Below are 27,476 nucleotides of genomic sequence, written 5' to 3'. Positions count from 1 at the left end.
TTTTTAATAAAATTTCATATATAATATGTTAAAATTGAAGTTACAGTTTAAAAGATACAGATAATTTAGAAAATCATTTGGTTTGACTCAAATATATTTCAAAATAATATTTAAAAATACTTAACAGGTAAAAATAATCTCATATTTATATTCTACATATTTTTCTAATCAAATTTCATATATAACATGTTCAAACCGGAGTTACGGTTTAAAAGATATGGATGATTTTAAAAAAAAACATTTGTTTGACTTAAATATGATCCGCGGACGAATTGCCTAAAACATCAGGGGGTTTTCGAAAAATGTAAAATAACAGTTCCGGTGTGACTTAAATCCGGACGGCGGGTTGATTTCAAGAAAAGACAAGAACTTTTCTAAAAAATGCCATGACGGACGAAAAAAACTCGGTTTACTTTATTATTAGGTAAAGACTGACACATATGCCCGTGTGTTGCAACAGGATATAAAATAGTATGCATTTAGAGTCAGTGAGAATTATATGTGCAAGCAAAACCCTGTGTGCACACGAAAAATGAATATTTAGCTTCCCGGTTTCGCTGAGTGTGAATGAATCAATCCGTTATTTTTCCATTCATTGATCGATGGCATTTAAGAGTTTTGTTACGTCATCGTATACCAGAGAAGGCCCATGAGTTATTCAATCTATTTTCCTTTCAATCCTTGAAATGGAGGTGATTTTAAGGTATGGAGTTTTTGAATATTCTAGGAAACATGAACAATTTTTTAAATCCTTAAGAGTTATTGGAAAATTATGTAGAATTTTGGAAAAATGTTAACAAAATATGAAAGGGAACATATTTTAAAATTCACAAACATTTTCTGAAAACACCATTTTTTTATAAAAAACATGAACATTATTTAAATTTGTGAACATTTTTTTAAAACAGAAACATGTGTTGAAATTCATAAGTTTTTTAGAAAATGTGTATCGTTTATACATGAACATTATTTTTAATTGTAAAACTTTCACTAAAACAAGAATATTTTTCGAATTTGGAGCATTTTTTAAAATGCAATTATCTTTTTAGAAATCTTGAACAACTAAAGCAATAAAAAAATTGAACATTTTTTAGTTATTTTAGTTCTGGACGCTTTTTTGAGAATTTTAATTTACAAAATAAATTATAAAAGATAAATAAATTTGGAAGGAAAAAAGAGGTAGGGAAAGGGGAATAAAAATAGAAGTAAAACAGGGAAATTAAGAAATAGGCCAGCTCATTATTGGTTGTCCTGTGCGAAACTCCTACTATTTGCCGCCTAGTGCGGAAAATAGACCTTTTCAGCTGTGTGGGCAGAAAAATAAGTTGGCTGGCTTCACTGGGCCGCAGCACACGGCCACGTACGAAAATTCCTTTTTGGCAGACAAACGCATAAAATTTAGTACTACCTCGGATAGAAAAAAAAGTCGGCGGTGAACGGATGAAAAAATTGACAAAACACACCTTGCTTTATTAGTAAGTATAGATATTGCTTACTGCAATTCAACTGGTCACAGTCCATAAACTCAATCTGCACACGTTTTCTTGCAAAAGTCTTTGTTCAGCCTGCACACATCGTGCGGCCAATTTATATATATATATATATTGCTTACTGCAATTCAACTGGTCACAGTCCATAAACTCAGCGCTGCTTAGGCATCTGTCGGTGATAACTTTTTGGAAATTGAGCAGGCTGAGAAAACGTCTACCGACTGCATCCCCCTCAGCGTTGTCGCCCTAAGCTTTGACCGATGCCAGTGATGTATTGGTTTTGATTCTATGTCGTAGTCCAGCATGATTTTGTACCGTTGTTAGTCGGCATAGTTAATTTTTCATTTGGCTGTAGGATTATCGGTGGTGAAAGCTACTGGAGCTGCCAAAGTGATGGAATTGCTGTCACTTCCTATTTCGTGTTGTTGCAACAACTGTGATAAAGGACCGAGCAGTAATTGATTACTGCTCATGAATTTTAGGTGTGATGTATTACCAAACAATATATGACTGTCCATGAATTCTAGGTGCGATCTATTCCCAAACAATATATGAATCCTTTCTAGTGGTCTAAAGCAAGAACTTTGACCTCCAATGAATCCTTGCCAATTTTAGGTGGCACTATTGGAGCGTCATGGTTCCAATTTAGTTTAAGCACATGCGGTGATCACTATTCTTTGTTTTATTGGGTAAGAGTACCAGATGTATTGATGTATGAATGTATCATGTGTCTAATGAAACTATTTTTTTCTTCCAGATGATATAGTGGCAAGTTTTAGGCTACAGAAGAATGTTTCCGAGCTCACGGGAAACATGTCCAAGCTCATACTGGACATCTATGCGGAAGTCGGCGTCCCTAACTCCATTGTATGCCCCCACCACATCTTTTATTTCACTGTATTGATACTTTCTTCCACAAGTGTTGACCGATGCTTGAATGCCATGTTTCCCCTGAGCTGGCCAAGATCCGACAAGGAGATGACAGCCATGTTTTCCTTCGGCCTCGTGCTTCTGGAGATCATCACTGGCAAGAGAGCGGTCCTGTCCGACGAGCCTGACGAGGACGACGAGACTCTGGTCTCTTGGGTGAGTCGTTTTACCATGAATCCTATCCTGTCAATGAACTGTACTTTGTTTGTCTTACTTTTTCTGAAGTTCAGTTGAGCTATGGATATAAACATGTTGTGGTTGCTTGTCGCAAGTTTTCCTTACCGTTTACAATGCTCAATTCTGTAACATGCTCGTCCATTGCCAATTACTGCTTGCTTGATCTATATTTGGTTCATAACCTAAGTATATATACCAAAACTGATCCCACAATTGTGATAATTCTCTCTAGCTATGGGAACCCTGCTTGAATTGACTTTGAATCTCGCTAAACCTGTCAGATTCTTACTAATTGCCTGAGTTTGAGTACCCAAACCAGCTGCATCTTTAACCATGTTTTTTTGCTGAATGTTTTAGGCCTTTTGAGGCTGTTCATCACTGTCCTACACAAAAGAGTGCTAAAATGCCATCACTGTCCTATATAGAGAGTAGTGTCTACTACTACAATCAAAATATAGTTGCATGATTATGTCCCAATCAGTTAAAAAAAGATTGTCCTCTCAAACTAATGGGCTCTCTTTTTAAATCGTTTATATACTTAGCTCAACAACACCAGCTCTTACCTGTTTGTTCGTTTCGGAGCAGCAGACATCCTTAGTGGACAATGATGACAACCAGGGAATCCACCACGACGACGATGCTCCGCACATGGTCCAACTCGGATACAACCTCCTCTATCGCGTACAGCGGCCGCGATTGTCTGCAGCATCAAGTACAACCTCCTCTCCGGTGAGCCCACCTCCTACCTCTAGCTCCCTCTTTTGTGGTGATGTAGAAGTACCTTGCTCTGTTCCATGGCCATCATATTTTTTTCATAAAATGCTCTAGTGAACAGGATTCATACATAAGTTGGCTACTTTTCCTCAAATTATTTGTGCATTTATAAAACTATTTGAACTTCTCTATTTCTTGAATGTATCCATCCATAAATGTTTTATACAGATAGTTTTGGAATGTGTTTTTTGTTAGCTTATGTCGTGCATCACAAATGGATCAAGCTCCAGTTTTAGTTTTGTTGTTATTAACATCTACAATCTTGTCAACATAATAAGTATGTGAATGAATCCGATCGAGTATCTGATACTAGATGTTTTGTTGCCCATAGTAATTAAAAAGAGCGGTCAGTTTCTCATTACACACTATTATTATCACTTCATGACTTGATCTGTTGTGTTAGGCTGTTGTAGGTGCTGAACTGTGATCATGTTTTATGGCCCACATGCATGCTACGTGTTGGCTGACTTGGCATGACGTGCACGAAAACTTCTGGGCACTCATACTGAATAGCACTTCTTGATTTTCATGTAGACTTGCTCTAGCTCTTCTTAATTTTCATGCATGTTTCTTTCCGGACTTAATTTTACTAAATAGCACCCCATCACTTGCTGCTGTTGTTATTCACTATATCCTTGTTGTTATGTTTTCTTGTTGGCAGATATTTTGCCTAAATTCAAGACGAAAGAAGATGTTCAAAGAAGCGCCAAGACATTTTTGTATAGCAAGTTATGTAATAATAGCTGGGTTATCTGGGCATTGTGAACTCCAGAATTTCATGTATCTTCTCTCTGTTTTTGAATGAAATGTTGTATGTGTGTTGATGTAACAGATTATTGCTTCTTGTTATTTGAAGTATTACACTTGTTTTCTGTCTATTTTGATTTAAATATTGGTTGTTTAATTATTGGCATATTGAAATCTGAGGAACATGACCATGACAGCAAGGACCCACAAACCAGAATCAGAAATTTGGGACCCACTTATCATAACCTGACTATTGGGACCCATTTGAAAAAAGAAAAAACAGGCACAACCCAAAAATAGAAAGGCCGAATTATAGGGCCTGGCCTGTGTAGCTTACCCAAATTAAAAGAAAAAAACAACAAATGGGTTGAATTAATGGGCTCGGCCCATGTAAAATGCCGAATCGGACCAGGCTGATTCTTGTGCCACATCAGCTTGCCACGCTGGATGCCTATGTGGCCCGAGGAGGTTGCTAGTGACCAAAAATTTGGTCTTGGAACCAACGACCTTTTACATATGACAAAGAAGGTCACTAATTTCAGTTTACGACCGCTAGCTTTTGACCTTCTTTTATTGGTCACAAAAAGGTCACAAATGAAAAACTATGACCTTTCGGCCAATAGTGAGGGTCACAAGTTGACATATTTCTTGTAGTGAAACTGAAAACATCCCCGACTAGCCGTAGACTCTGCTCCTAGGGAACTCACTAACATTGGTGTTTTAAGGGCTACGGTCGGCAACTTAAACTTATCCACAAACCCCCTTGATATGAATGAATGTGATGCACCAGTGTCAAAAAGAACAAGGGTTGTAAATGAATTAACCAAGAGGTTACCAATAACGATGCCAGGCTGGTCATAAACTTCCTCCACATTGACGTGATTCACCTGACCTCTGGTGAATGGATTGGGCTTCTTGCCTCCAGAGCTTCCATTTCCGTTCCCGTTCTTGGCCTCAGGGAAATCGGTGGCGTAGTGTCCAGTTTTCCCGCACTTCAAACAAGTAATGTGGCTCAGATCCTTCTTTGTCGGTGTAGCGGGGTTGGACTGATGATGATTGCTATTTCCTCCGTTCCCATTGCCATTCGTATGGACATTATGGATATGTCCATTTCCTCCATAGTTATGGTGAGTGTGTCCACTATACTTGCCGGATCCTGATCTATTATTTCCCGAGTACGGGGTATAACGGGTTTTTTGCTGAACTCCCGAGTTGTACTTTCCCTGTTCGTACTTCCTCTTGCGATTCTCCACCTGCTGCTGCTTGCCTTCCAGAATGAGAGCCTTGTCGACCAACTCTTGGTAATTGTTAAAGGTAGCCTTGGTCAACTGAAGTCCCAGATCATCGTTTAGTCCCTCCAGAAATTTCTCCTGCTTAGTGGCATCATTAGCCACGTCTCCAGGAGCATACCTGGATAACTTGCTGAATTCCTCCACATAATCACCAATAGAACGATTTCCCTGGCGTAAGTTGCGGAAATCACGCTTCTTCAGACTCATAGCTCCGTCTGAAACATGTGCGGTATAGAACACCTGCTGGAATTGATCCCAAGTCACATTGGCTATGGGGAAAGTGGTGGTGTAATTCTCCCACCATGAGGCTGCTGGTCCATCCAGTTGATGTGCGGCAAAGCGCACCTTCTCAGAGTCAGTGCATCCTACGATGGTCAGCTCTCTTCCGATATTGTGAAGCCAGCCATCTGCAATGATCGGATCCGTGCTGCTAGAGAACACTCGTGGGTTCAACCTCAGGAAATGGATAAGGTTGTCGCCCGGGGGTGGCGGCGATGGGTTGTTGTTGTTTTGGTTCTGATTATGGATGAGTAGCTGCATGAGGGCATTCTGGTTCTAGATCAACTGGGTAAGTTCCGGTGGGAATTTCGGGTCACGTCTTGGAGGCATCTATTCGGTTTAGAGTGGATGAGAAATTAGAATAGAATAAGGGTCTAATGAGAGAAATCACTACACATATGCTTATGATAGCAAGAAAATTTCAAATCAAGCAATTCACACAGATCACACCACACAAGCAAAACCTATGGGTAAGGTCACATCCACAAGAGATATGATCTCTGCATACTACCGCAAATCATTCATTGGACTCAACTTGGTAGTGGTGGTCTGAACTCAATCATCCCAAATCAAAGTCAACTCTAGCTTCTTCTTCTTCTTCGTCAATGATGTCTTCATAGGTCATGGTCTCATCGGGCTGAGCAACTTGGTGATGGGGTTCAACAACTATTTTATTGAAGTGGAGAAGAGATAGAAATGAATAGAGAAGAGTATAGACCAACGGATATTTAAGGAAGTCGTAAAATAGAGTTTTCTTCCTATGGCTTTCCATTTCCTAATGGTCGCGTCCTACAGTTAGCGTGTGCTCTGATACCATCTTGTAGCGACCTGACCCAAATGGATCAAAGTCTCTGTGCTTAAGTGTCATCCCTGGATCGATATGCTGACATGCACAGTACTTGAGGAATTATAACAGAGTTCAATCACACACTTTATTACATCGAGATCCTCAGAAGAGTATTTATTACAATAATATGGCCAAAGGCCATCTAAATAAAAATAACTGCGGAAGCATCGAAAGTAAAAGAGTCCATCCAACTCCCGGCAAACTGAGTGTAGAACAACGACCTATCGCACCTTTAATCCTTGTCGGAAAAGTTTGCAACATGAGACGTTGCAGCCATGTAGGTCAGCACATGGAATATGCTGGCAATTTCACACCATAGAATAATAATGATGAAAAAGACTATCTCTATATGCAAATTTAGCTGGTGGAGGCTCTAAGTTTAAATTTTTGCATAAAGCCAATTTTTTCCTACAACAAAGGAATAATTTTTTTATTTCCACTAAATTAAAAATGCCCTTATTGAGAAGGTACCTCCAACTCAATCCCAAAATTCCCAAGTTATTAGTAACCCAATAATTTCATTAAAAAGAGTGATGAGATCAATCAATAATTCACTTCTAGATACTCAAGTTGTCCATAACCGGGGATACGGCTAATCATGATTAGTCTGTACACTCTGCAGAGGTTTGCACACTTTTCCCCACAAGACTCGACCATCTCCATGATCGGAAGATCGAGACATAGCCTTTCAGAAACGTTTCCCCTTAACCCTGGGTAGACCGGTACACCTACTTTCCCCTACATCAGCTAGTCTACCATGGAAAGAGGTCACACAACTTACTCAACTATGCCAGAGCCCATAATGGCTTGTGGCTGCACATAGAAGTTTCTAGGCATGAAATATCTTATGATCCCTTTGAGCCTGGGTGGCGGACCTAGGATAATCACACGGGTACTCCGAGATTCCCCTTAGGCAAGCACTAGTTTCTCCAGGTGCCCCAAACAATCCACCCAGATGTGTATTAAAGTTGCCACCTTATGTTGTCCCAAAATTATTATCTCTCGCAACTTGCATGGATCACACATACCAATCCCCGTCTACGAGCATGGGTAAGCAATATATGATATAACGAATATTCCCGGGGTGATCAAAGGTCATAGGTTCCTACCACATGAACTACATAGCATAACCACATGTTCCCAATCCTACTCATGCAATCTTTGAGGGTTAAACTAATGCATAGTAAAAACTGGGTATTGAAAATTATGATCAAAGTGTGAACTTGCCTTGCCGACGTTCGTCGAACTCTGAAGATTCGTAGTAGCAAGCTTCCCACTCCGGATGATCTAGCGTAAGCAAGCAACAACATACATAAGCGTACAAGCAAAGATCCATAAACAAAACAAATGAGAGACTTCGGAAAACTTCAAAAACAACCAAATAAAGTTTCTATACATAATGAAATTTTTACAGCAACAAAAATAAATGGTTTTGGTTTTAACATAAAGTACACATTACGAGTTTCAATTTGCAAAAAGAATCACCTAAAATGGAGTTACGAAACTCGATTTACGGCCTAACAAAGTTTGAATTTAGATCTGTTTGAATTCAAATTTTCAAAAATATTTTTTGTTTGGTTCTCTGGATAGATGGGATTTCTATGAATTAGTAGGAAAAAGAATCAACTAAATCGGATCTATAGACTAAAAGATATACTCCCTCTGTAAACTAATATAAGAGTGTTTAGATCACTATTTTAGTATTCTAAACGCTCTTATATTAGTTTACGGAGGGAATACAAGAAAGAAGATTTGGTAAAGAATCTGAATTTGGAAAAATTCCTGAAAAAGAAAAAAATCAGCCAGAGACAAGTGGCATTCTGTGATTCGCCGGAGACGAGGAAGAAGGTGGCTCTGGTGTGCTTCGGCGAAGGACGCGTGCGGAACGATGTAGAGGACGATGAGGTGGACCACTTGAACAAGTTGTGGTTGTAGATTGCTTCCTGTACACACGGTGAGAGGTCGCCGGAATTCACAAACTCCGGCAAGCAATTGATGGGGTTAGGGAGGGGGAAAACTCCAGAAAGAGAGGGCTTCGGACGAGGGGTGAGAGGGGCTCCTAGGGGTGCTTTATTTATAGGCATCGGGAGGTCCAAATTCGAGTAGACAATGGAGTATAATGGTGGCCGTTTCTCTGCCTCGTAATGGCCATTACAGGCGACTCCAAGGCGCACTAGTGAAGGGGAAGGGTAGAGGGAGGCGAGGGGGTTCCATTCAGAGGAGTTTCCGGGCGAGGGAGAGGAGGGGAGGGGTGGGGCACTGGGTGGAGATGTGTTGCGTGCGTGCTCTCTGTACATGAACGCTAATGAATCAGAATGGGTCGTGGGAAGGCTGGGCCTGCTGGGCTGCATTTTTTAAATGTTTTTTTACAGAAGCAATGAAACACCGAAAATACAAAAAACAATTAGCCTAAAAATCCCAGAAAATTCCACATAATTATATGGTCTTATATATGACCTTGTGAACATTTATCCGTCCTAAAATGCAAATTTAAAAAAAACATTTTGCTATGATAATAAAATGTGCATCAAAATAAATTTGCAAATAAATCCCAATAAATATATTTTGATTTAAAATTCAATTTCCAATATTTTCCTTCTGATTTTGAAGAAGTCATTTCATCTTCTCTCTTTATTTTATTTTTGATATAATGGAAATGAATTTTTTTTGGTGAAACCAAATTTGATCCAAACTCCCAACTTCGAAAAAAATTGTTTTTTAGGGAAACTTCCAACTCTCTCTTTTGGTCCTTGAGTTGCTCAAAGTTCCTTGGATCAAAAATCAATTAAAACAAATGGGGAAAATGCATAAATCATGGATGCATATGAATTATCTATTATAAACATTCAAATTGAAAATTGGGATGTTACAACAGCAAAACTGAGTGCATGACAACGACCTATCACACCTTACTCTTCGTCTGAAAACTCTGCAACATGATACATTGCAGCCGTGTAGGTCAGCACATGGAATATGCTGGCAAGATAACACCATAGAGCAATGAACAAATAACAGCTATCACTACATGCATATTGGGCTGGTGTAGGCTATACTGTTTTCATTTGCATAAAGCTATTTTTCCCTACAACAAAGGAATATATTTTATTTAACTACAAATTTTATGTCATTATTGAGAAGGTTCCTCCAACTCAATCCCAAAATAATAATTATAACCCAACAAATTCATTAAGCAAAGTGATGAGATCAATCAATAATGCAAATACCAGATACTCAAGATGTCCATAACCGGGGACACGGCTAACCATGATTGGTTTATACACTCTGCAGAGGCTTGCGCACTTTTCCCCACAAGACTCGATCTCCTTCGTTGGTTTTCTCGCACTACATGATGTTTGAGAAATGGATGACCAAGACACAGTCTTTCAGAAGCATTAACTCTTTACTCTGGGTAGACAGTACCACCTACATCCCCTACATCTGCTAGCCAACCACTGAAAGAGGTCACACAACTTACTCAACTATGCCAGAGCCCATAATGGCTTGTGGCTACACACGGAAGTTTCTAGCATGAATGATATTATGATCCTTTGAGCCTGGGTGGCAAACCATAGGATGATCGCACGGGTACTCCGAGATATCCTAGGACAACACCAGATTGCTCTAGGTGCCCGCAACCAATCCACCCAGATGTGTATTATAGTAGCCACCTTAAGTTAACCCTTAGATATAAATAAATCTCACATCTTTCATGAATCTCACATACCAATCCACGTCTACGAGCATAGCAAAGTAATGCAATCATAACACAACAATACCCGGGGTTTGAATATAAGACAATAGGTTCCTACCTCATCAACCACTTCCCATACCCACATGCTATCAAGACCTACTCATGCAATGTTTGAGGATTGAAACTAATGCATAAAAACTGGGTAATAAAGGGGTATGATCAAAGTGTTACTTGCCTTGCTGATGATCAGAAAACCCTAGTGATTCGTAGTAGCAAGCCTCCCACTCGAGAAACTCTATCATGGACAAAAAATAACATACATAAGCACTCAAGCATAATATGCAAAGGTAAAACCATAATAAAAGATCCAGACAAAAAGTTCAAGTGAATAGCTTCGATTTGCAAAAAGAATCAATCGAATCGGAGTCACGAAACTCAAACTACGATCAAAAAAGTTTGAACTCACATCTGCTTGAAACCAAATTTTAAATTTCCAAAATCATGTTCAAGTTGTTAATCTGGACAGAGGGGAACAAGATGAAGATTTTGGCATTGGTTTCACTGGATTTGGATAAACGAGCAAAAAGTTGTGAGGGTTTGAAGATCAGGGACTAATCGGTAAGAAAACTATTCGCGGATAGGTCACTGGCCAAAATTAAACAGAAAAAGAAAAATCTATCAGACGAACGTCCGCTAACAGAGACTAACGAACGAATTCGTTCGCTAAAAGAACAAATCGGGTGAACGCTCACTATCTAACAAAACCTAAAAAATAAACCGAGCTAAACCAAATTGTTTTCAAAAAATCGATCGGGTCCTTGTGGTTTTACCGGTTCGGGGGGAAGAAAACCGGCGGCGGCGGCGCCGTATTCTGGCGAGGCAGGACGACGGCTCCAGCGGCGGCGCGGGGCAGCGGTGCGGGCGGCGCGGCGCGGCGGCGGCGTTCGGTGTCGGCGGCGCGGTCGGCTTGGGGTGGCGGGGCGGCGGCTTGAGGAGACAGGGGGCGGCGGCAGTGGCTATTTAAAGAGGGGGGAGGGAGAGGCCGGCTTGGGGGAGGGGGCACAGGCGGCGGAGTCCGGCTCGGACTCGAGCGGCGGCGGCGGCGGGCGGGACTCCCGGGCTCGGGGAAGGCGACGGCGGTGTGGGCCGGCTGGGCTTCGGCCCAGTTGGTCGAAGAGTTTTTTTTAATAATTTCGTCGAAAAGGAAAAAATTCCAAAAATAAAATAAATAAAAATCCTAAAATCACAAAAATAATTTTCGCGGTCCTCTACTAATATTTAAGACAACGTGAACATTTTTCTTGGCTAAAATGCAATTTTCAAAAAATGCATTTTTTCCTAATTTAACCGAATAAAATCTCAAATAAAATAAATATTTTTATTCAAAATTAAATTTCATTATTTCCTCTCTTTTGAAGAAGTCATGTTATCTTCTCTCATATTTATTTTGGAAATAAATGGGAAAATGATTCCAAATAAAAATCACCTTGATCCAATTTACCAATTTTGAAAATTTAAAAATGGGGTTTTATGAAAACCTCCAACTCTCTCACATGGTCCTTACGTTGCTTAAGGTTTCTAGGATCAAAATGTCCAAATAAAACAAATTCAAAATGCAAGAATCGTGGATGCATATGATGACCTAATAATTAACATCCAAATTGAAAATTGGGATGTTACAAGAATTGTATTGACTAGAAACTTAAATACATGTCCCTAGTGAGCCTCTACTAGACTAGCTCGTTGAATAAAGATGGTTAAGGTTTCCTAAACATAGACACGAGTTATCATTTAATAACGGGATCACATCATTAGGAGAATGGTGTGATGGAAAGCCCCAATCGTAAGCTTAGCATCTGACCATATCACTTAGTTTAGTTGCTACATCTTTCTTCATGTCAAGTATCTGTTCCTTAGACGATGAGATCGTGCCACTCCATAATGTCAAAAGAATACTTTGTGGGTATAAACCGTCACTTTGTAATTGGGTGATCATAAAGGTGCTCTACATGTTTCTCAAGAAGTATTTGTTGGATTGCATGAATCGGGACTTAGGATTTATTACTCCGTGTAACAGAGAGACATCGGTGGGCCCTCTCGGTAACATTATATCCAAAGGATCTTGCAAGCATGTGACTAGTGTGTTCAGTCACAAGGATATTGTATTACATAAATAGGAAAGAGACTTGGCAATAACGAGATTGAACTAGTTGTGGTGATACCGATGATCGAATCTCGGGCAAGTAAAATAGCCCGAGACAAGGGAATTGTATACGGGATTGTTTGAATCCTCGACATCATGGTTCAAACCGATAAAGATATTTGTTGAATATGTGGGAGTCATTATGGGCATCCAGGTCCCGCTATTGACTATTGATCGGAGAGGTGTCTTGGTCATGTTTGCATGTTCTTGAAGCTGTAGGGTTACACACTTAACGTTCGTTAACGCTAGTGTAGTATTGGGATATTCATAATGGAAAGACCGAATATTGTTTGGAGTCTCGATTGAGATACAATACATCATGAGGAGCTCCTAAATAGTCCGAAGGTAAAGACTTATATATGAAAAGTGGTTTTCGGGGTTTCAGAAAAGTTTAGGGGTCCACCGGCATTATACGGGGGGTTCTGTGGGTCCATCGGAGGGGCTCACTTGCCCCAAAGACCTACATGATCTGAGGGGCACCCTGGCCTACATGGACCAGGTGAGCCAGCCCCCCAAGGGCCCATGCGTCGGGGGGTGGGAAACCCTAGAGGAGGGAGGGTGCCTCCAACTGGCTTGGAGGGCAAGCCTCCCCCCGGCCGCTTGTTGGGGAATGCAGTATTTCAAAAAAATTGCCTACGATCACGCAAGATCTATCTAGGAGATGCATAGCAACGAGAGGGGAGAGTGTGTCTACATACCCTCGTAGACCGAAAGCGGAAGCGTTTAGTAACGCGGTTCATGTAGTCGAACGTCTTCGCTATCCAACTAATCCAAGCACCGAACATACGGCACCTCCGCGTTCAGCACACGTTCAGCTCGGTGACGTCCCTTGAACTCTTGATCCAGTTGAGGCCGAGGGAGAGTTCCATCAGCACGATGGCGTGGTGACGGTGATGATGAAGTTACCGTCGCAGGGCTTCGCCTAAGCACTATGACGATATGACCGAGATGTGTAACTATGGAGGGCGGCACCACACACGGCTAAAAGATCAACTTGTGTGTTCTAGGGTGCCCCCTCCCAACGTATATAAAGGAGGGAGGAGGGGAGGGCCGGCCGGCCCCTAGGGCGCGCCCAAGAGGGGAGTCCTACTAGGACTCCTAGTCCTAGTAGGATTCCACCAAAAGGGAGAGAGGGGGGAGGAAGGAGAGGGAGTGGGAAAGGGGGGGGTGCGGCCTGCCCTGGTGGCCCTCCTCTCTCGCCAATAAGGCCCATGGTGGCCCATTAGTTCCCCCGGGGGGTTCGGGTAACCCCTTCGGCACTCCGTTTTTACCCGAAACTATTCGAAACACTTAAGGTGTCCGAATAACATGGTCCAATATATCAATCTTTATGTCTCGATCATTTCGAGAGTCCTCGTCATGTCTGTGATCTCATCCGGGACTCTGAACAAACTTCGGTACATCAAATCACATAACTCATAATACAAATCGTCATCGAACGTTAAGCGTGCGGACCCTGCAGGTTCGAAAACTATGTAGACATGACCGAGACACATCTCCGGTCAATAACCAATAGAAGATCCTGGATGCTCATATTGGATCCTACATATTCTTTGGAGATCTTTATCGGTCAAACCGCATAACAACATATGTTGTTCCCTTTGTCATCGGTATGTTACTTGCCCGAGATTCGATCGTCGGTATTATCTAGTTCAATATCGTTACCGACAAGTCTCTTTACTCGTTCCGTAATGCATCATCATGTAACTAACTCATTAGTCACATTGCTTGCAAGGCTTATAGTGATGTGCATTACCCAGAGGGCCTAGAGATACCTCTCCGAAACATGGAGTGACAAATCCTAATCTCAATCTATGCCAACTCAACAAACACCATCGGAGACACCTGTAGAGCATATTTATAATCACTCAGTTACGTTGTGACGTTTGATAGCACACTAAGTGTCGGGGATATACCCGGCGGTATGACCCGGCCAGATATATGACCCGGCTGGACTTGATGTTTCATTGGTAACCCGCCAGAGGATTGACGACTCACGTATCTAGTGGCTCACTGATGTGACGATTCACGAGCCTGAAGACTCATTGGTGACCCGGCGGGTGTTTCATATGGATGACAAGGCCCAAGGCCCAGAAGGCCGGCTCATGTTATGATGGCCCGGATTAAGAGGAAAGACATAAGGAATATTCTCCTACAAAGGAAGCAAGACTAGGAATCCACTTGTAATAGAGTAATCCTAATCCTACTAGGACTAGTCATGTAACCCGCCCTTTCAACATAAATAAGGAGGGGCAGGGCTCCCCAAAGAGGGACAAGCAACAAGAAACAATCTCGAGGGCTAGACACAAAGGGGGAGCCGGCTTATGCAGTGACTCTCTTATGAGCATAATGAGATCTAGCCACAAACAACACGTAGGGCTATTGCCGGATGATGTTTTCCGGGGCCCGAAGCTGTCTAAATCCTTGTCTTGTGCGTTGATCCGCTCTTCATCTCTCATCCCGATCAACCCCTCTCAAGCTACCACAAAGATGCGCTGGCCTCATGACTAAGTCCTCACACTAGGACATCTGTCGTGACAATTCCACGACAGTTGGCGCCCACCGTGGGGCCGGCGCACGGTGGTGTTGAGTTCTTGAAGGGATCTTTTTAGGGTTTGAGAAGCTCGCAATTCATCAGATGAAGAAGAATCAGCAAAATTATTGAGTTAGGATCATAATCATGATTAAAGGTTGAAACATCATATACAAGATTGAGATTAAGAGTTAGGGCTGCATCTATGCTGCCACAAGTCGTCTGAGATCAGCATAAGCTTTCGCCGCAACAAACACTGAAGCACATTGGATCCAATACGAGTACACAGACTACTACTCGTCACGTCAAGAAGGAAAGTGCTAACTGGTGACGGCCAAAAAAAAGTTGTCTGGTCAACCATGACCCAGAAGAGGATAGGGTCATGGGCACGGACTCCATCGTGGCTCCGGGCTGGACCTCGCGTCTCTGCCTGCCTCCGCCGGTGTGGCCCTACGAGCCGGCGCCTCGCCTAGCCGGTGCCCCCTCGCTAAACCACCCGTTCCCGAGCCGCCCCGGCCGACGGCAGATTGTGAACCACCGCTCTGTCCCCGCCTCGCCCGCACTGGCAAGTCGCCGCTGCGGCTGCCTGTTTCCAGAGCCGTCCGCGTTCCCGGCCTGCGCCGCTGCACGCGCGCCATCCTCACCACTGCACTGGCTCCGCCCTGCCTCAGACGCCCTCGCGGCCCAGAGTCGCCGCCAATGAGTCACCTATTCAAGCAGCCGGGCGCCCCGCTGGGTCTGAGCCGCCGCGGCCTGACCTTGAGCCGTCTCCACTGTGGTCAGCCCCGAGCCGGCCTTCCCGCGCCGTTGCCGAACCGCCCTGAGCTGCCCTGGCCGTGCTCCGTCCCCGTCGCGATCGAGGCGCCTGAAGCGGCTGACATGGCCTTGCTTTCATTGATCTGAATCATTGCTGGCTTGCGGGTCGCCTGACTCCGACTCCGCCTCACCGTCGCATGCACGCTGGCGCGATTCCGAGCCGCTTCCGATGTCGCTCCGTGTTGTTGCAGGCTTCTTCTTGCCTTGTCAGGCTGCCTCCATCTGGCAGAACCATCCGCCTCTACTACGACCTCAAGTCACCTTTAAAACTGCATCAGGACTCGGTGGCTACCTCTGCTGACCTGCCGGCCACTGACTCGCCGGGCGCTTCGAATCACCCTAGTGGGCCAGACGCTGAGCGCCTGAGTTGCCGTCGAGCGGTCTCGCCTCCGTCACCGGCCTCAAACCTGTCTGTCTGTCATAGCTCGTCTATGGCTTTGTTGCGGAGCAGCCTTGCCTTTTGAGCACCCGATTGAAAGCAGTACAACCCGCTTCAAAGCAGTACAACGAATCAGCAAAGCCAGCGGACATCTACTACTGCTCCTACAAAAATCCATTTACAGTCAACATGAAGGCCGAAGCCAGCCCAATAATCAAGAACTTCCAATTAGCACTCCTATTCATCACGTGGAGGCTACAGGGAATATTACACAATACCAATACTTTTGCTCTGATTCAAAGGATGAGGCCAACAGAAGCAGCACTACGGTCAGCAAGACAGCCTGAACATATGCTTTTAAAAAAGGACTGGTCCGTTCTGAGCCACCCAGCTCCATCTCCATTGCGTCTAGTCAGCCGCTGCCTTGCTTCAAACGGAGAGAGTGGCTAAAAAAGGGCGCGATATATGGATCACCCATCATTACAACGAACCAGGTGCTATCTTTTCTATTTTATCAGTACATATTAAATTGTTTGAGAATAATTACTATGGTTTATAATATTTCTCCGCAGGATCATTATTCCTTGCAAAAAGGTGTCGCATAAGGGGTGCGCGCCAACATCACTTTTGCACTAGTGCTTGTCCGTGTCGTGATGCTCGATGGGTACATACGCAAGTCGCCGCACTTATTACATTAACACAACGCGATTGACTCGCCCGTACGCGTGGCTTACCGCACCTGCGATTGACTCGTCCGTCCGTACCGGCTAACAATGCCGCGGCCTGACTCATCTGCCTGCTACCATGGCCGACTCGGCCATGATTGATTTCAGCTTCACCATGGTGATCATCAACCCCGCGGTGGATATTTACTGGCCTGACATATCAGGTGAAATCCATCCAGTGTATTTTTATATTATATATATTGCTTTCTTTAAAAGAGCAATTACTCCGGCTGGCAAAGTTATCTAATGCAAGACCCTAAAACCGTCATATTGGTGCAAATTTAAAGGCCGTCGGAAAATTTCCGGCTTAAAAAGAAGGATTCCGGTTTAAGATCCGGCTCAAGGGAAAGCTGTCTCCCACAAAGCTTTGAAGCTCTCAATATCCGGTTTAAGAATTTCCAGTTCAAAAGAATACTCTCTCGCAAGTTCGAGTTCTCAGGAAAAACTAAAGGGACCAAAGAGAGTCTATTGCAAAAGCACAGCTCAAACATAGGTGCCCCTTGAGCACAGCTCACAAGGTCATTTGGGGGCTTCCTGTTTAAACATAGGTCGTATTCGAACCAAAGAGAACATAGCTGTCGGTGCCCTCTTGATCGGCACAATGCCAAACCCACTAGGGGGCTTCTTGATCGTATTCGAATCATAGCGTAACCCCTTTTGGGTCCGACTTTGATTGTATTCGAACCAGAGTCGTTAAAAAAACTCTCAAGGTCATTTGGGGGCTTCCTATTCAAACATAGGTCGTATTCGAACCAAAGAGAACATAGCTGTCGGTACCCTCTTGATCGGTGCAACGCCAAAACCACTAGGGGGCTTCATGGTCGTATTCGAATCCTAGCTTAACCCCTTTTGGTCCGGTTTACTGATCGTATTCGAATCAGAAGCCTCATTTTTTCTCTGTTTGGCTTAAGTTTTTTGAAAACAATCTTTGGTTTTGTCTTGAGACCTTTTTGTTCATATCTGAAGCATATATGTGGTTTCGATTAACCCGGCTTGACTTTGGATGATAAGTCGCCATATATGACAATCATAAACATTTGGAAGTTTTGACTTCTAAAGATTGGGTTATCACCCTTACTGCACATGTATCCTAAACCAGCAGTACGATTCAATATCACATGAACCGGTTTTCCAAACCGGATTATATTATTCAAATCTTTAATAGCCAACATGGCTGGATTTTTATTATGGTTATCAATAGTCAATGTTATGATGTAGGTCTTGAAAGTCGCTTCAGCGCAATGGTTATTATTTTATTAATGGACATGATTTATTTTTACAATGGAGGGAATAGTCCCGAGTCGCTACAGGCTTATGACCAGGCACTTGGGGACTACATTATTCAAATTGAGATTACATCAAATATGCAAGTCCCATGTCACTGCCAGCATGCACCATGGAACTTGGGGGCTAATGTAAAGTCATTTTTTTGGTCAACTTATTGAAGACCCGACTCATCCCATTGTAATGAGCCGGTCCTTGGGGACTACCAATTGCTCCTGTCAAAAATTCAAGGTACACAAGCCTCAGTCCATTATGTTGAAAGATCCACTACTCAGTTGGTAGAGTACAAAGCTCTTAACCTTATGGACGTGGGTTCAATCCCCATGGTGGAGATTACATCACATGATGTTATTATCAATGAATTATATACGAAGTCCCAGCTTAGTATTATCTTACTGAGCCGGCCCTTGGGGGCTACACATTGCTGCTCACGTCTACATGATCATATTTACAAAGTCCCTGCTCATTATTGCATAATGACCCGGCCCTTGGGGGCTACAAGTAATATGGATATAAGGGAAAAATATCTTCCAATTTTCAGTTTTGAGTAAACTAGATTGACCCGGTGTCTACAACAATCATGACCTGGCGTCACGAACAATCATGACTCGGCGTCACCAATAATTATGACTCGGCGTCACCAATAATCACGAACCGGCATTGGAAATAATCATGACCCGGAATTATCAGTTTTTATAACCCGGCAATGGTGGTAATCATAAACCGGCAAGTTCTACATCTTCAAGCCAGCTGAATATCAGTCCAATATTTGAAGACCAATATTTTTGTCAAGTCAGAGCATTGAAGACCGACTCAAATGGATTCTTTATTTAGAATATTTCTTATACAAGCAAGTTGATTATGAAGCCGGCCTATTGACCCGGATTTTCTAGAAGGAGGAAATGACAAGGACTTAAGGATGATCAAGTGCCGGCTTACAAGAATATTTAACTCGGAGCACAACCTGTCAAATTTGCTCTTGTGTTTATATTGCAGATCAGTTTAACATGGATAAATCCAAATTAAACTAGGGGCTAATGTCGGGGATATACCCCGCGGTATGACCTGGCCGGATATATGACCCGGCTGGACTTGATGTTTCATTGGTAACCCGTCAGAGGATTGGTGACTCACGTGTCTGGTAGCTCACTGATGTGACGATTCACGAGCCTGAAGACTCATTGGTGACCCGACGGGTGTTTCAGATGGATGACAAGGCCCAAGGCCCAGAAGGCCGGCTCATGTTATGATGGGCCGGATTAAGAGGAAAGACATAAGGAATATTCTCCTACAAAGGAAGCAAGACTAGGACTCCACTTGTAATAGAGTAATCCTAATCCTACTAGGACTAGTCATGTAACCCGCCCTTTCAACATATATAAGGAGGGGCAGGGCTCCCCAAAGAGGGACAAGCAACAAGAAACAATCTCGAGGGCTAGACACAAAGGGGGAGCCGGCTTATGCAGCGACTCTCTCATGAGCACAATGAGATCTAGCCACAAACAACACGTAGGGCAATTACCGGATGATGTTTCCCGGGGCCCGAAGCTGTCTAAATCATTGTCTTGTGCGTTGATCCGCCCTGCGTCTCTCATCCCGATCAACCCCTCTCAAGCTACCACAAAGATGCGTTGGCCTCATGACTAAGTCCTCACACTAGGACATCTGCCATGACAATTCCACGACACTAAGTGTTCCTCTGGTATTTGGGAGTTGCATAATCTCATAGTCATAGGAACATGTACAAGTCATGAAGAAAGCAATAGCAATAAACTAAACGATCATAGTGCTAAGCTAATGGATGGGTCTTGTCCGTCACATCATTCTCTAATGATGTGATCTCGTTCATCAAATGACAACACATGTCTATGGCTAAGAAACTTAACCATCTTTGATTAACGAGCTAGTCAAGTAGAGGCATACTAGGGACACTTTGTTCGTCTATGTATTCACACATGTACTAAGTTTCCGGTTAATACAATTCTAGCATGAATAATTTCTACATCTTGAGAACTGCGTTGGTTTTCCCTTGAAAAGGAAAGGGTGATGCAGCAAAGTAGCGTAAGTATTTCCCTCAGTTTTTGAGAACCAAGGTATCAATCCAGTAGGAGGCCACACGCAAGTCCCTCGTACCTACACAAACAAATAAGAACCTCGCAACCAACGCGATAAAGGGGCTGTCAATCCCTTCACGGTCACTTACGAGAGTGAGATCTGATAGAGATGATAAGATAATATTTTTGGTATTTTTATGATAAAAAGTAAAGATTGCAAAATAAAAGGCAATAGAAATAACTTGTTGATGGGAGATTAATATAATGGAGAATAGACCCGGGGCCATAGGTTTCACTAGTGGCTTCTCTCAAGATAGCGTGAGTATTACGGTGGGTGAACAAATTACTGTCGAGCAATTGATAGAAAAGAGAATAATTATGAGAATATCTACGCATGATCATGTATATAGGAATCACGTCCATGACAAGTAGACCGACTCCTGCCTGCATCTACTACTATTACTCCACACATCGACCGCTATCCAGCATGCATCTAGAGTATTAAGTTCATAAGAACAGAGTAACGCATTAGGTAAGATGACATGATGTAGAGGTATAAACTCAAGCAATATGATATAAACCCCATCTTTTTATCCTCGATGGCAACAATACAATACGTGTCGTTTCCCTTTCTTTCACTGGGATCGAGCACCGCAAGATTGAACCCAAAGCTAAGCACTTCTCCCATTGCAAGAAAGATCAATCTAGTAGGCCAAACCAAACTGATAATTCAAAGAGACTTGCAAAGATAACCAATCATACATAAAAGATTTCAGAGAAGAATCAAATATTGTTCATAGATAGACTTGATCATAAACCCACAATTCATCAGATCTCGACAAACACACCGCAAAAAGAGTTACATCAAATAGATCTCGAAGAAGATCGAGGAGAACTTTGTATTGAGATCCAAAGAGAGAGAGAAGAAGCCATCTAGCTAATAACTATGGACCCGAAGGTCTGAAGTAAACTACTCACACATCATCGGAGGGGCCATGGAGTTGATGTAGATGCCCTCCGTGATCGATGCCCCCTCCGGCGGAGCTCCGAAAAAGGCCCCAAGATGGGATCTCTTGGGAACAGAAGGTTGTGGCGGTGGAAATAAGGTTTCGTGGTGCTCCTGGATGTTTTCGGGGTATATGAACATATATAGGAGGAAGAAGTAGGTTGGTTGAGCCACGAGGGGCCCACGAGGGGGAGGGCGCGCCCAGTGGGGTAGGCACGCCCCGTGCCTCGTGGCCTCCTCGTTGGTTGCTTGACGTCCACTCCAAGTCCTCTGGATCACGTTTGTTCCAAAAATCACGCTCTCGAAGGTTTCATTCCATTTGGACTCTGTTTGATATTCCTTTTCTGCGAAACACTGAAATAGGCAAAAAAACAGCAATTTGCACTAGGCCTTGGGTTAATAGGTTAGTCCCAAAAATAACATAAAAGTGTATAATAAAGCCCATTAAACATCCAAAACAGAATCTATAATAGCATGGAACAATCAAAAATTATAGATACGTTGGAGACGTATCAATAATAAACATTTATCATGATATAAGGAAATATAAATAACAACTTTATTATTGCCTCTAGGGCATATTTCCTTCAGTCTCCCACTTGCACTAGAGTCAATAATCTAGATTACATAGTAATGATTCTAACACCCATGGAGTCTTGGTGTTGATCATGTTTTGCTCATGAGAGAGGCTTAGTCAACGGGTCTGCAACATTCAGATCCGTATGTATCTTGCAAATCTCTATGTCTCTCTCCTTGACTTGATCGCGGATAGAATTGAAGCGTCTCTTGATGTGCTTGGTTCTCTTGTGAAATCTGGATTCCTTTGCCAAGGCAATTGCACCAGTATTGTCACAAAAGATTTTCATTGGACCCAATCCACTAGGTATTACACCTAGATCGTGTAACACCCTCGATGCGACTATATCTCCCACGTGTCGAGGCACGACTTAGAGGCATAATCGCATTGAAGGCATATGTCGCAAGTTAGGCAATCTTCACAACATCCCATGTAATATAATAATGAAAAGGGGATATAACATAGTTGGCTTACACTCGCCACGTCAATCAAGTACATAAATAACATTACATCATCCAAACACTCATGGCCCGACTACGGCGCCAAAATGAAAGAGAACCCAACATGCGACAACGGTCCCAATCATCCGCAACTGGGCACCACTACTGATCATCGGGAAAGGAAACATAGTAACGTTGAGAGTCTTCGTCGAACTCCCACTTGAGCTCATACGCGTCTCCTGGAGCGGAATCATCAGGCCCTGCATCTGGTGTAATAGTAATCTGTGAGCCACAGGGACTCAGCAATCTCGCACCCTCGCGATCAAGACTATTTAAGCTTATAGGTAAGGCAAGGTAAAATATGTGGAGCTGCAGCAAGCGACTAGCAAGTATGGTGGCTAACTTATTCGCAAAAGAGAGCGAGAAGAGGAGGCAAAGCGCGAGTGAGAAACTAGAGAGCAACCTGCGCAAACATTACTCCAACACCGTGTCCACTTCCCGGACTCCGCCGAGAAGAGTCCATCACGGTAACACACTCAGTTGATTCATTTAATTAATTAAGGTTCAAGTTATCTATAACCGGACATTAACAAATTCCCATCTGCCCATAACCGCGGGCACGGCTTTCGAAAGTTCAAAACCCTGCAGGGGTGTCCCAACTTAGCCCATGACAAGCTCTCACGGTCAACGAAGGAATAGACCTCCTCCCAAGACGTTTCGATCAGACTCGGTATCTCGGTAATTCAAGACACTTCGACAGGTTAAAACAAGACCAGCAACACCGCCCAAATGTGCCGACAAATCCCGATAGGAGCTGCACATATCTCTTTCTCAGGGCACACTCAGATTGTCCAAACTTCCAGTAGGCCAGCCCAAGGTTGCCCCTGGTAGCCACCGGCGGCTGACGATTTTGGACCAACACTCAGAGGAGCACTGGGCCGGGGGGGTTAAAATAATGATGACCCTTGGGTCTACAGAACCCAAGGGAAAGAAAAGGCTAGGTGGCAAATGGTAAAACCAAGGTTGAGCATTGCTGGAAAAGCTTTAATCAAGGCGAACTATCAAGGGGTTCCCATTATAACCCAACCGCGTAAGGAACGCAAAATCCGGGAACATAACACCGATATGACGGAAACTAGGGTGGCAAGAGTGGAACAAAACACTAGGCGAGAGGCCGAGCCTTCCACCCTTTACCAAGTATATAGATGCATTAAGATAACATAGCAATATAATGATATCCCAACAAGTAAATAAATGTTCCAACAGGAACGGCCTCCGATCTTCACCTGCAACTAGCAACACTATAAGAGGGGGCTGAGCAAAGCAGTAACATAGCCAATCAACGGTTTGCTAGGACATGGTGGGTTAGGGGTTTGACATGGCAATTTGGGAGGCTTGCAAGCAAATGGTAGGCATCTTAGCAATGGCATAGCAAAAGAGCGAGCAAACTAGCATAGCAAAGATAGTAGTGATTTCGAGGGTATGATCATCTTGCCTGCACAGTTGTCAGAGTTGACTGGATCCTCGAAAGAAAACTCAACGGGCTCCTCGTTAGCGAACTCGTCTCCCGGCTCTACCCAAACAAGACAAACAAGCAACAAGGATACAATCAACCACGTGCAAGGATCAAGCAATATGATGCAATAATGATATGCTATGCGGGATGCGATGCGGGATGCAAAATGCAAGATGTGACAGGAAATGCATGAACCTGGCCTCAACATGGAAATCCAAGTGTGCCACTGGAAAGATGAGATGAAATCGCTTGAAAACGATATAAAGAACGCCGGAATCGGAGTTACGATTTGGAAATGGCAAGCGATTCAAAAATGACACCGGTCTACGATTTACAGCAAGTAGCCATCTAAATGCAATGAGATGAACATGCTACAGCACCCAAACATGACAACAAAATACATGGCAGGGATATATACAAGATGCTTAACAAAAGTCTAGCACTGAGCTACAGCCAATTCATCCATTAGCAGGTTCAAACAAGTATGGCAAAAATGCATATGACAAACAGATCTCAGACTTAGTGAAATTAACACTTGTCTGGAATTTCAGATCAGGTAGCACTCTTCGGAGCAACAAAACTATATGCTACAGGAACTGGAAATGGCAAAGTAAAGCATGGCATGGAGCTACTCAAAGATCTTAACAAAAGTCCCTTAGTGACCTTGAGCCAAAAGATATCAGAAAATACAATTGCAAGTATGTGAACATAGCAAAAACATAATCAGATCACAGACTTAGTGAAAACTGACACATGCTGAAATATAACTCAAGTAGGCATGTTTACGAGCTCGATGCACTCAATACGATGCAAGTCATGGAAATACAAGCATACACCCAACAAGAAGGCACAACATTCAAGCTAGACATGGCAAGAACAATAGCATAGCAGGCACGGATCAACTACAACATCACCGACAAAATTGCAAACAAGTTGACAATCTGCCCAGATTCGCAAAGTAGCAAAAGTAGAGCTCGATTGACTCAAGCTAGTGTGCTCCATAATTGCAAACAAAGACATGGATGGATAGAGCACTACAAGATTAACAAAACATCCTTACTGATCATCCTCAAAAGAGGCACGGATCACTAGGAAACAACATGAACATATGGCATCATGAGCTAAACAGATCCAGGACTTAGTGAAATTGCTAAGTCCCTGAAAACAGAATTACCAAGTGCACCACTTTGCAAGCTTGCACAAGTCACCATACACATCAAAAAAATACATGGGTTGCACCTCTGGAAAGATGACAAAACCCTTAACAAAATATATGTAGAGCATCAGGGCATATCATGCACACATTAATCATGGCAAAAATGACAAAAACCTAAACGGAGTAGCAGATCTAAAAATTAACTCAAGTAGCACTCTTCTAACAGCATTTCGGGCATCAATATGAACTCAAATGAAAATGATGCAATGGAATGAAATGATGTACTCTCTGAGATGAACATTTTGATATGCTATATGCATGAATCGGAGCTATGGATGCAAAGTTACGGGGCCACGAACATGAGCATATGGACTGAAAATATCAGGGACTTAGTGAAAAAAATGCAACCTCCCAGATTTAGGGTTTTGGTGGCACGCGGCCCGAGGTTTGCCGGCGCGAGCTCGAGGTCGCCGGCGAGGTGGGTTCGTCGGCGGGGAGAAGAGGGGAGGCGAGGCCGGGGCCGGATCCGGCGGAGGAGGGAGGAGGCGGCGCCGGGCGCGGGCGGCGGCCGGTGAGGCGGCGCGGTGAGCGAGGCCGGTCGGGCGGCGAGGCATGCCGGCGTCGGCTAGTGGTGGTGCCGGCGGGCAGAGGCGGCGGGGCCGGCGAGGCAGCGCGGTGGCGGCGGAGCGAGGAGAAGGGCGCGGGCGCGCGGTGGCGGAGGGAGTGGGCCTCGGGGGCCGGCTGCGGGCTCCCGGGCCGGAGCGGTGGGCGGCGGCGCAGGCAAGTCGGCGGCTGACACGTGGCGGCGGCGGGCGGTGGCGGACACGTCCGGCCCAAATCGGACGTGTCCGTCGGCGGGAGGTGCAGTTTTTAGGGTTTCGGGGATGAAGGAGATCCGAATTGGGGGGGGGTTTAAATAGGCATAGAGGGAGCTAGAAGAGTCCAAATGAGGTGCGGTTTTCGGCCACGCGATCGTGATCGAACGCTCTAGATGATGGAGAAGAGTTAGGTGGGTTTTGGGCCAAATTGGAGGGGTGTTGGGCTGCAACACACACGAGGCCTTTTCGGTCCCTCGGTTAACCGTTGGAGTATCAAACGAAGTCCAAATGATACGAAACTTGACAGGCGGTCTACCGGTAGTAAACCAAGGCCGCTTGGCAAGTCTCGGTCCAATCCGGAAATGTTTAATCCCCACACACGAAAGAAAGCTAGGAATGGCCACCGGAGGAGAACGAAGCACTGGAATGCAAAACGGACAACGGGAAAAATGCTCGAATGCATGAGACGAACACGTATGCAAATGCAATGCACATGATGACATGATATGAGATGCATGACAACGATAACAACACACGGAGACAAAACCCGAACCAGAGAAAATAAATATAACTTAACGCCGGAAACGGCAAGAGTTGGAGTACAAATTGGGAAAGTTACATCCGGGGTGTTACAACACTCCACCACTACGAAAGGATCTCGTCCCGAGATCTAGGACTGAAAGAACGTCGGGTACTCAGAACGGAGGTGATCCTCGCGTTCCCAGGTAGCTTCACGGTCGGAATGGTGTGACCACTTGACTTTGAGAAATTTGATTGACTTGTTGCGAGTCTTGTGTTCAGTCTCTTCAAGAATAGCAACTGGGTGCTCACAATAAGAGAGATCTTCTTGGAACTCAATATCCTCGAAGTTGACGGTGCGGTCAGGAGTCTTGAAGCACTTTCGAAGCTGAGAGACATGGAACACGTCATGAACATTTGCAAAGTTTGAAGGAAGCTCGAGTTGATAGGCGAGGTCGCCTCTCTTGCTGACAATCTTGAAAGGTCCCACGTATCTGGGGGCAAGCTTCCCTTTGATACCGAAGCGACGAGTACCTTTCATAGGAGAGACGCGGAGGTAAACATGATCTCCGATCTCGAAAGCCAAATCACGGTGCTTACTATCATAGTAGCTCTTCTGGCGGGATTGGGCTGCTTTGAGGTTATCACGGATGACTTTGCACATTTCTTCTGCCTCTGTGATTAAGTCATTACCCAAAAGCTGACGTTCACCGGTTTCGGACCAGTTGAGAGGGGTACGGCACTTCCTGCCATACAGAATTTCAAATGGGGCCTTACCCGAACTTGCTTGAAAACTGTTGTTGTAGGAGAATTCAGCATAAGGAAGACAATCCTCCCACTTCATGCCGAAGGAGATCACACAAGCCCTGAGCATATCTTCAAGAATCTGGTTGACACGCTCAACTTGACCGCTAGTTTGAGGATGGAAAGCTGTGCTGAAGCGGATGTTGGTGCCCATGGCCTTCTGAAAAGAATCCCAAAACTTCGAGGTAAAGATGCTGCCACGGTCTGAAGAGATCACTTGTGGAATACCGTGCAGAGAGACAATACGAGAGGTATAGAGTTCCGCCAATTGAGCTGCAGTGATCGACTCTTTGATAGGCAGAAAATGAGCCACTTTGGTGAGTTTTTCGATGACAACGAATATAGCATCATTGCCACGCTTGGACTTTGGAAACCCAGTCACGAAGTCCATTTCAATGTGGTCAAACTTCCATTCTGGA

The sequence above is a fragment of the Triticum urartu genome, chromosome 1A (genome assembly GCF_056163025.1).
Source record: "Triticum urartu cultivar PI428250 chromosome 1A, HENAU_Tu73, whole genome shotgun sequence".
In the NCBI taxonomy this organism is placed as follows: Eukaryota; Viridiplantae; Streptophyta; class Magnoliopsida; order Poales; family Poaceae; genus Triticum; species Triticum urartu.
Note: the sequence above shows the minus strand (reverse complement) of the source record.